The sequence below is a fragment of the Lissotriton helveticus genome, chromosome 6 (genome assembly GCF_964261635.1).
Source record: "Lissotriton helveticus chromosome 6, aLisHel1.1, whole genome shotgun sequence".
Lineage (NCBI taxonomy): Eukaryota > Metazoa > Chordata > Amphibia > Caudata > Salamandridae > Lissotriton > Lissotriton helveticus.
Window position 1 is genome coordinate 1,006,677,332 of NC_136067.1, and position 10,996 is coordinate 1,006,688,327.

General features: G+C 38.7%; 1 pseudogene; it reads left to right on the forward strand.

Annotated features, from left to right (window-relative positions):
- The first annotated feature begins 6,087 nt into the window (after window positions 1–6,087).
- LOC144762586 (leucine-rich repeat flightless-interacting protein 2 pseudogene) lies at window positions 6,088–6,829 on the forward strand (annotated as a pseudogene).
- Window positions 6,830–10,996: the final 4,167 nt, after the last annotated feature.

Below are 10,996 nucleotides of genomic sequence, written 5' to 3' on the forward strand. Positions count from 1 at the left end.
CTTGGTTTTTAATCAGTGACCTAGTATTTAAGTAAATACAACGCAGGTCGTCATCACACTCTAAAGACACACTTCCTAGAAGGTGGAATTCAAGAGAAGGCTCTTGACTGGACCACGTCCTTCCTCTCCGGAAGAACCCAGAGCATCCGCCTCCCACCCTTCCGATCCAAAGCTACCGACATCATTAGCGGCGTCCCCCAGGGCTCATGCCTCAGCCCGACACTGTTGAACATCTACACGGCCTCCCTCGCACAAATGGCCCGCCATCAAGACCTCAACATCATCTCCTACTCCGACGACACCCACCTCATTCTATCCCTCACCAAGGACCCACGCACCGCCAAAACCAACCTCCACGAGGGAATGAAGGCCGTCGCTGACTGGATGAGTAGCAGCCATCTGAAGCTGTACTCAGACAAGATGGAGGTCCTCATCCTCGGACCCACCCCCTCAGCCTGGGACAACTCCTGGTGGCCGACCACACTGGGAACAGCACCAACACCCACAGACCATGCACGCAACCTAGGATTCATCCTTGACTCCTCCCTCTCCATGTCGAAGCAAGTCAACGCTGTCTCCTCCTCCTGCTACAACACCCTCTGCATGCTCCGCAGGATCTACAAGTGGATCCCCAACGAAACAAGAAGAACGGTGACACAGGCACTCGTCAGCAGCAGACTGGACTACAGCAACGCACTCTATGCAGGAATCCCAGCCAAACAACTACGACGACTACAAAGCATCCGAAACGCCTCCGCCTGACTGATTTTCAATGTCCCCCACCGCAGCCACACCACCCCCCACCTGAAAGACCTACACTGGCTCCCCATCGACAAGAGGATCACCTTCAAGCTCCTCAACCGCCCACACAAAGCACTCCACAACAGACCAGCCTACCTGAACAGCAGACTCAGCTTCCACACCCCCACCCGCCAGCGCCGATCTGCCAGCCTCACCCTCGCAGCTGTCCCCCGCATCCAACAAACGACCTCCGGTGGCAGATCCTTCTCGTACCTCGCCGCCAAGACCTGGAACACCCTCCCTACCCACATATGGCCGACTCAAGACCTTTTCGCCTTCAGAAGGCTGCTCAATACCTGGCTCTTAGAGCAGTAGCAGCATCCCCCGCCCCTCCCCTCAGCGCCTTGGGACCCTTACGGGTAAGTAGCACGCTTTACAAGTACGCTTATTGATTGATTGATTGACTGATATTATTATTATTTCCCTAACTTTTACCTCTCCCCACTATTAGAATAATTATGCCTTGTTTAATTATTTTTTCAAGCAGTCTAATTTTTTCCCTGGGCCGAGGAGGCAGTGGGAGGGGGAGTCCCACTGGTGACAGGGACGGTTGGTGGTAAGACACATGGCTGGCTTTTTGAGAAATTAAGTAGCTAAGAAATAAATAGAAAATGTTTGTGACTGAAATCTTTTTTTGTTTTTTACTTTTCACTTGCCTTTTAGTGTAACCTGTTTTTATTAATCCATTCATCAAAGTATACACCAGTTTGTTATACCATGTCCTACTAACCACTGTACCTATATTAAGCACTAGGGGAGTATGCCTACGCCTATATTGCCTGCATCAACCTATTCCAAACTTCTAAATCTTCAGTAGAAGTTAGGTACTAACTAAACTACTTCACTTCACTCCATAGTTCTCTTACTTGAATAGATGAAGCAATGGATACTACCTCTCTCAATCTTCCAAAATTGTATTGCAGAGTTTCCCAAGGTGCCTTCATACTGGTGGTGATATTATTAGTAACATCCTAGCACACTTACAGGAAGGACCTCACAAGCAAGGTCCCACTCCCACCTAGATGAATTCCAACTGTAGTATTAATCAGAAGGATAATCTATCACAGGCAACTAGATTGAAAGAAAACACAGAGTTAGTAGATTCATTATTAATAGCATAACTTTACAAAGACTTAGACCAGACTACCAACATAATGATAGAAAGCCCTGAAATTATAACCAAAACAGTAGCTTCTTCTGATCAATCAGGATCTTGTATTTAATTTTTACAACAATTCAAAATTAAAGTTACGAAATCTGAGTCAGAAGTGGACTTAGGATAAGATTAAGCATTTATGCAACACAAGGTCTGAATGATGTTGATGAATTAAGCTATATATGTAAATTATGAATATGAATTATGTGTGGGTGGGTAAGTGGCACTGGTGTAGACTATTGCTCAGGTAATAGAAGATCCTGCAGTGAGTTAGTGTCACTTTCACCACATCCGCACCACCAAGTGTGTGTGAAATTCATGTCTCCCTCAATTTATATATATACAACATGGGGAAGACGGTTAGGGATTTGATGAATGGATGGGAATGGGTAATTGGGGGAAAGGTGTGACAAAAACAAACAGTAGACAACAACAATATGCATGAGGTATATGAGCTACACACCATCGGCATCAAATTTGTTGTGGAAGGAAATGTAGGAATGACAGTTCAATTAAATGTGTTTCAAACAATCCTTCAATCCCAGAGACCCAAGTTATTATATGTTGAAATATTCTGTCATCTAGGTTTGAAAAAGACAACATTTATGGAGGTGTGAACCATCACAGTTCAGAAAATTATGATTGTTAAAAGAAAATTGATGCTGTATATAAATGCTACATTGGGTGGTGAATCTGCATTAGTCTTGAAATGTCCATATTCTTGGGAGCCTGGCTGAACCAGTCCGGTATGATAAGCAGAAGTGTTATTGAACTTTCCCATTTCATGCATGAGAAGAGAATGCCTGCGGGTTGTAAAACAGAAATTGTATTGTAGAGTCAAGGAAAAAGACAGAATGTAAACTTGGTGAGGAGTATACCAAGAGACAGAACAAGAACATAGGCTGGTTCAAAAATTCATTATGACTAATGTTCAACTAACTGAAAAGTGAGAGCAATTTTACAACCAATCAAAATCCCAGACAACTAGCTGTATATACTGGGTTGATCAATCTCACAACTGTTTCCTTTTTTTATTTTTTATCTTTTTATTATTTTGCATCACAGGGGTACATCATACATATTATACAACAAGATATAGACATAGATGAAATAATAATTTGCCACAGAAATAATTTTATAATATAATGAATCCCCATATTCTCTCCACTTTCCGTTTAGCCTGTAGACCCCTAGTATTAGCCAAAGCATATTCCATGCTGTGAATTTCTTTTACAAAGCTCCACCACTCAGTAACATTTGGTGAATTTTTCTGAACCCAGTCTCTAGCAATAGTCAATCTGGCACAAGTAATTAGGATATTCAGTAAATCACATAATATACTATTTTCCCCTGACGCTCCTATAAATACATCTTTTAACGAAAACATAATAGGAATACCAAGTTTAGTAGAAATAACTTTCGATACTCCATTCCAAAATTCAGCAAGGTTTGGGCACGAAAAAAACATGTGAATGATATCAGCTCCTTTCAAATCACATTTGGGACATTTTATACGATCACTAAAATTATTATTCGATACCCACTTGAGAATCCGATCCGGTGTGTAATACAGCTGACATATAGTTTTAAACAATTGTAATTTAAGATTTGAAGATTGAACAGCAAGGTTAAGGCTATTTAGAGAAGAAGTAATAAAATCTGATGTAATTTCCATTGTCAGCTTATTAGTCAATTTTTCAGCTAATTTTTGTACATCATTAACACTATAACCAGAGAATATTTTATACCCTATACTAATCAATGCTTTATCTTCTTCCCTATATAAGCAGTTCCAAATGTCAGATTCAGTCAAAGAAGTGAGTTCTATCTCCCTCAGAAAGTAATCCCTGATTTGAAAATATTTAAATCTTGCCCCTTCTTGCAATTTATAGCAAGCTTTCAATCTTTCAAACGATAAAAATCCCCTGTGGTCATATAAGTCTCCAACAGAGTTAATGCCAGATTTGGAAAATGCCCTGCCTATTATATCTTGAAATATTTCCGGTAACCCAGGATTAGACCACAAAGGAGTTTTATCATGAAAAAGAGATATCTTGCCTTTAGTGAGTATTGAACGCCAGATGTAAGTGGTATCCCGCACCGTCTTAAATTTAACTCGTTTAAAGTAATTGGGGTCATTAAATCTATAAAAAAACATAGTTGCATCTGCTCCTAACAAAAACTTATGAAAATAGAGACATTTATCAGGGATCAGCAAACTACGAAAGCGAGTTAAAAAAGAAGACCAATAATAATATCTAATATCTGGAAGATTTAATCCACCTGCATTATAAGGAGCTTTAAGAAGAGCTATAGCTCAACGAGCTTTCTTATATCCCCAAATAAAGCTGCTAATAATGCCCTCAAGCCTACAAAAATAAGAATTGTTTACCCTTAAAGGAATAGAACGAAAAAGATAAAGATATTTAGGCAATATTTTCATTTTGACCAAATTTATTCGGCCTACAATACTTAGTGGGAGCTTATGCCATTTCTTAAATAAAATAGCAGTTTCCTTTAGTAACGGTTCGTAATTTAGTGCTACAATTTCATCTATATTTGACGAGATTTTAACCCCTAGGTAAGTTGCTACTTTACATATCCCTGTCATCGATGATGGTAGTTGATGATTCAGGATAATTTGAGTCTTACTGGTGTTTAAGCGATAGCCAGAAACTAAGCCATATTTCCCTGCTTCTACCAAAATGCCTGCCATAGTTTCAGGAATATTGGTGGAGAAGACGGCAATATCATCCGCATACACAGTTATATCCAAAGAATTTAAGCCATTTACAAAAGGTTGAATAAGAGCTTGATTTTGAAGTGCAATAAGGAAAGGTTCCATACCTAGAGCAAATAATAAGGGTGAGAGAGGACACCCTTGTCGCGTCCCACGCCCAATCAAAAAGGTGGACGAGCATTTACCCATATAGGAGACTTTCCCCAGTGGCAAATCATATAACGATTGAATCCATCTTAAAAATCTTCCCTGTATGCCAAACGCTTGCAGCACTGCCCATATAAACTCCCACCCCACTCGGTCAAATGCTTTCTCTGCATCTAATAAAATCATACCGAGTGAGGTGGGTACAGATCTTGCCAGGTCAAATGCAGAAATGGCCATATTAATATGTGCCGTAGTGTCTCTTTTAGGTATAAACCCATGTAGTTGGGGGGAGACCATATAAGACATTAGTGGTGCAAGTCGGGTTGCTAATACTTTGGCATAGATTTTTGCATCACTGTTAATAAGCGAGATTGGCCGATAGGAACCTCTCTCTTGCGATGGTTTACCCTTCTTTAAAAAAAAAAAAATTTGAGTGAGATTCCATGATTTTGGAGCTTGTTCTCCATTACCAATAGCTTGTATAACCCTAATAAGCAATGGAATTAGCTCTTCCATGCAATTTTTATATAGCTCTAATGGGATGCAATCCTCTCCCACAGCTTTACCATTTGCTAGCGAGTTGATAGCTGTTTTAATATCTATTGTTGTAATATCCACCCACAACTGTTTCCATATTATTTAGCTTAGTACATGCATCATGTGAGGCTGTGCCATCACATGTATTTCCCCAGTTACAACAAGCTCCCCCGGCCACAAACACATAATAAAGGTATTACACATTTGAGCCAGCACACATACACACACAGTCAGCAGCATTTCCCAAATCAGTGCATGTCTTTCCAGTCCACACAACTGAGTGGGTCTCTTAAAGTCATCATCATGTTGGTCTCCCTTTGAAACTAAATTGCCTAGACGCTTTGGTGAACATGGGAATTCCTTGGACAGTGCTTGACGGTTTTCTATGTCTAAATACGATGCATGTCACAGACCACTACCGCGGCCGGGGCTGTAATGTTCATGCTGCTGCTGCAGTATATTCCTGGCTTCCACCCTCTGAGCCGCATCTGGCGCTGGCAGCAAGGGCCGCGGTAGCAGCTCCACCCTCTTTCTGCCCAGCTGCCACAGCCGCCAGAGTGTAACCCGAGCAGCATCACAGTCACCGCTAGCTGCCAGGACAAAAGTCCCTGGCCCAGGGGCTAAGGAGCGGTCGCCCTGCCCTGACCCTAGTGCTGTGGAAGCATTGTCGCATCTGGGCGTGACTGGGGTCCGACCTGCAGCTTAGGACCCTTGGCTGGTCTGAAGTTTGTGGATTTATTTTAAACCCTCTAAAAGTAAAACCTTAAGAAGCAGAAATAAAGATGAGGACACCTGGTCATGGAAGGAAACGCACACCTATTAAAGACAGATTTTACGCAGAGGATGAAGCATTAAGTCACATTGCCAGAGAGGTTGAAGCAAGACTTGCAGCCAAGCGAGCAGCACATGCAGAAGCAAGAGTTTCACGAATGCGAGAATTGGAAAGACAACAAAAAGAGCTGAATGAGAAGGCAGAAAAGCAAAACTCAGAAACGTTTTCTAGGCCATCGTCTAGAAATGCTAACTCTGAACTGCCTGGGTCTTTTACTCCCCTCAGTGGCTCTTCCTCAAGATGTGGCAATGGTGATATGAGCAGTTTGATAGATCCTGATGCTTCTTTAAATGAATTACGGGATATCTATGATCTGAAGGACCAGATACAAGATGTAGAAGGGAGATACATGCAGGGACTTAAAGAACTAAAGGAATCTTTAACTGAAGTCGAAAACAAATATAAGAAAGCCATGGTTTCCAATGCCCAGCTAGATAATGATAAAAGCTATTTGAGTTATCAAGTCGATACGTTAAAGGATGTTATTGAAGAGATGGAAGAACAAATGGCTGAGTTCTACAGAGAAAATGAAGAGAAGTCAAGGAAACTGGAAAGGCAAAAGCATGCATGCATTGTTTTCCAGCATAAATTGGATGAACTTACAGAAGGCATTTGAAAGAGAGATGAACTGATAGAGAAACATGGGTTAGAGAAATTAGTGAATAGAAATTTAAGCTTTCGAAAGCAGAGCAAGATATTACAACAATGGCGCAAAATATTGCAAGACTCGAAGGGCAGGTGATGAGGTATAAATCTGCTGCAGAGAATGCTGAAAAAGTGGAAGATGAACTTAAAGCAGAAAAGAGAAAACCTCAGCGAGAGCTTCGAACTGTACAAGACAAGATGGAAGAAATGGAGATGACCAACAGCCACTTAGTGAAACGCTTGGAGAAAATGAAGGCCACGAGGACTGTACTTATTACTCAGCACTAGAGAGAAAGGAATGCTGGAAACTGCACTGCTCCTTGGAATAATTAGTCCTTACTTATAATACGTACTTTGTCAATGGCACAACATGTCGAACATCTTCCCCAGTGTTCAGTGGTATTTTAGTATAAAAATTTAGCAACATTTTATAATTTATGAGAAAATGGAAACCAGTGTGAATCTTATTGAACAATGGTGGATTTCCCTGTTCAGCTTGGTTCTCGATTAATGAGCCGGGGCACAAGATGCTGTATGACTGTTTTTGGAGAGGAAGGGGGACGAGGTGGATTAGAACATTCTAGTTTGTTCACAATTATATAATCAATTTTATTTTCACAAACTCTGCTGCTTTACGATGCTGGGCTCTTGGAGACTGCTGCATGAAACAGAAGAGGATGCACTACTACATCTCTAATAACTATACTTGCTAAAGGCTACGACCGTTAATGAAACACAAGTGCCTTCTGCTTGGTGCAATATGGGAATCAATGCTGTTCAATTGTTCAAACCTATTACATACTGAAATAAATTAATACTAACATTTATATTTTAAAAAAGATACTTTTTGAGCCTATGTTCATTCAACTTTATGCATCAATGGAAACTGTTTTTGTAAGATATTTAAACTTCTATAAAAATGTAAAAAATAGGGAATGTATATAAATCTTGCATTATTGCATTGGTGGTAGCACTTCAGAATTCTAGAGTAATATAATGGGATTATTAGCTCTTACTCTTGGTATAAGAGTAAGCACTTTAATCCTAGAAAGATACAGGTATTTTGCTGAACATTGTAAAATTGTATCACAACTGCTGCTTGTGTGGGTTGGGTCCTCGGACAAAGAGAACTCTATTAAATGGACACTTTACTTACTCAGAAGAAAAAAAAAAAAAAAAAAAGAAACTAAATTGCCTACAAGGAACTCATCTGGTTACTCAAGATTTCAAAGACAAACTGGCAAATCATTACATGGACAAAGCAGACATGTTGGATTTGTACTTAAAACATGGGTAGAACGTTGTTCTCTGTTCAAGCAGCCATAATATGGAACTCTTTAACCCCCAACATAAGATCCAATGACAACCACCTTTTCTTCAGAAAGCTACTCAAGAATTGGCTCAAGAATTGGCTCTTCCCCACATAATCACCATAAGCAAACAAGAATATACAGTATATCCCTTTGTATATAAGCATGTATTTGTACTATGGATATGTACCTATATATGTGTTTTGCTTTGTTTAAACATGTAGAATAATTATGTTTGAAAAAAAAACCAAATACGATTTTTCTTTTAGTGCAACACTTTAAAACAAGGGTTTATTGAATGCATCTTTAATCTACATTTACTTACTTCCTTTATGCATGTATATACCTTCCATGTACTTGGATCTATACATTTGTTACTTTTCTAAAAAAAAAAGCATATTCAATGCACTACCCTATTTCTCACCAGGTACCTCTTTTAATCTCTTTTATCTGCATTTACTTAATTTCTCTATGCATCTATATACTTTCCATGTACTTATGGATCTATACATTTATTAATTTTTTTCTAATCCGGCATAACCAATGCACTACCCTATTTTTCAACCTATACCTCTCTCAAAATATCTTCTACCTCAACTTTTTCACTCATCTCAAACATCTTTCTACTACTCTCTCCAATGCACTACCCTATTTCTCAGCATATCACTCTATCAATATATCCTCTACATCTACTCTCTCATTCATTCCAAACCCCATACCACTACTATGATCCCCAAATAGCTCTTTCTAGACTTTTCCTACTCTACCCCTCCTTGCACGATCTGAAACCTCTTTTACTATACCAGTCCCCCAAAGCAAGCCTTTCTAAACCCTTCCCCTCCACATCCCTTTTTACTCATCCCAAGACTCCTACTAATGCCATGACCTCCCCAAAAAAGTCTAAATCCTTCACTCTTCTATCCAACCACTATCCTTTTCAATCAACATGTCCACTTCTCAAATTTCATATTTCACTATACTAATTCACCACTAATCCTTTATGCAATCCAGAGTAGCGTGCTACTCGCTGAAAAAAAAGGGGTCGCAAGCACTTTAGAAATGTAAACCTTTTTTCCCTCTTCTATCCCTCGGCTACTATTCTTTATCTAAATAACTGAATAACATATCTACCACTCAAATTACTAATCCTTTATGGATTCCAGAGTAGCGTGCTACTCGCTGAAAAAGCTCTTCAACACGCCATCAGGGCTAACAAGAGCTATATAAAGGCAAACCTTTTCCCTCTTATATCCCTCCACTGTCCTTCTCAATCCAAATAATCGACTAATATCCACCACTCAAATTACTTTCATATTTCACTATACTAATTCACCACTAATCCTTCATGGGTCCAGGAGTAGCGTGCTACTCACCAAAAGAAGCGCTTCAACACCCCATCAGGGGTAGCAAGTGCTATATAAATGCAAACCTTTTTCCCTCTTCTATCCCTCCGCTATCCTACTGAATACAAATAACTGACCACTCAAATTACTTTCATATTTCATTGTAATTCAACACTAATCCTTTATGGGTTACGGAGTAGCATGCTACTCATTGAAAATGCATGTTGACGCATCATCTGGGGTAGTAAGTGCTATATAAATGCAATTACAATACAGTACAATACACTTGAACAACCATCCAAGTCTTATATGGATCACTAACAGAATATAGAGTACAAAAATATTGTGTTACCAAAATAATTGGACATAAATATCAATGTAAAAAATATCCACCTCCTATCTTCATACGGTAAGTACTAAAATATCGAGAAAAAAATATTGTTGTTAAAAATTTGAAGTACAAAATATCTTTTTTTTATATGTATAAAAAATAATGTAAAATAAATTAAATAATACATCTAACTTAAAAAAAATACTTAGAATTATTTGTACATTTTAACAATTATAAAGAATACATTGAATGTAAGAATACATTAAACATACATATATAAAATGTAATATATATATTTACTTAATAATAATTAATAAATATTTATTTTAACTAATTAAAAAAAATCGAAAATATATACATACATATATAATGTTTCAGTATTTTTACTGAAACAGAGACTTTCAGATCTGATTATTGTTTACATACTGCAATTTTGCACCTTGATCTCCTTGCATTGTGCACAAGACTTTGTAGCACTTAAATGCGGAACTTTGCACATTCAAGTTCATTGCGTTTTTTGAACATTCGTTTTTTATGCGTCATTTGCACTAACAACAACCAGTATGGACTAACACAGTATTTTAAACAACAATTCTTTGGTCATTGCATTTATGCTTTTACATATTTAAAATATACATTGCCTTATTTATTTTCGATGTATATATATATCGCTCAGATCAATGTCATTATGGATTTAACTGCCATTTGTTTTTATCCATTTTTACATTTAGCATTAACTTGTAAAATCTTAGAAATGTTTGGAAAACATACTTTATATGTTTTATACTGAGTAGTATGTCCTCACTTTTCATTATCACGTGGTAAAAGAAAAAAATGTGTTTGAAAAAAACTATGGAACAGCTATTACTTAAATGGTGAACATTTCATTTACTGACTATCTGTGAGCAAGGGCGGATGCCCGAAACGCGTCAGATTTTGGTAACTCGACCTTAATAAATACCTGTGCCTAAAAGCAACGCTGGATTTGCATGGTCTCTCTGTTGTTTCGTCGGCGTGTTGGGAGACTGCAGCTGCTGTATTCAAATTCGGAAGGTGATTGCTTCTGAGGCAAATCCACTCCCCAAAAGCTGGCTGCTGTTTGCAATCAATCTTTTCACATCCTGTCAAGAGGAATTCTTCAACAACAGCCCCCG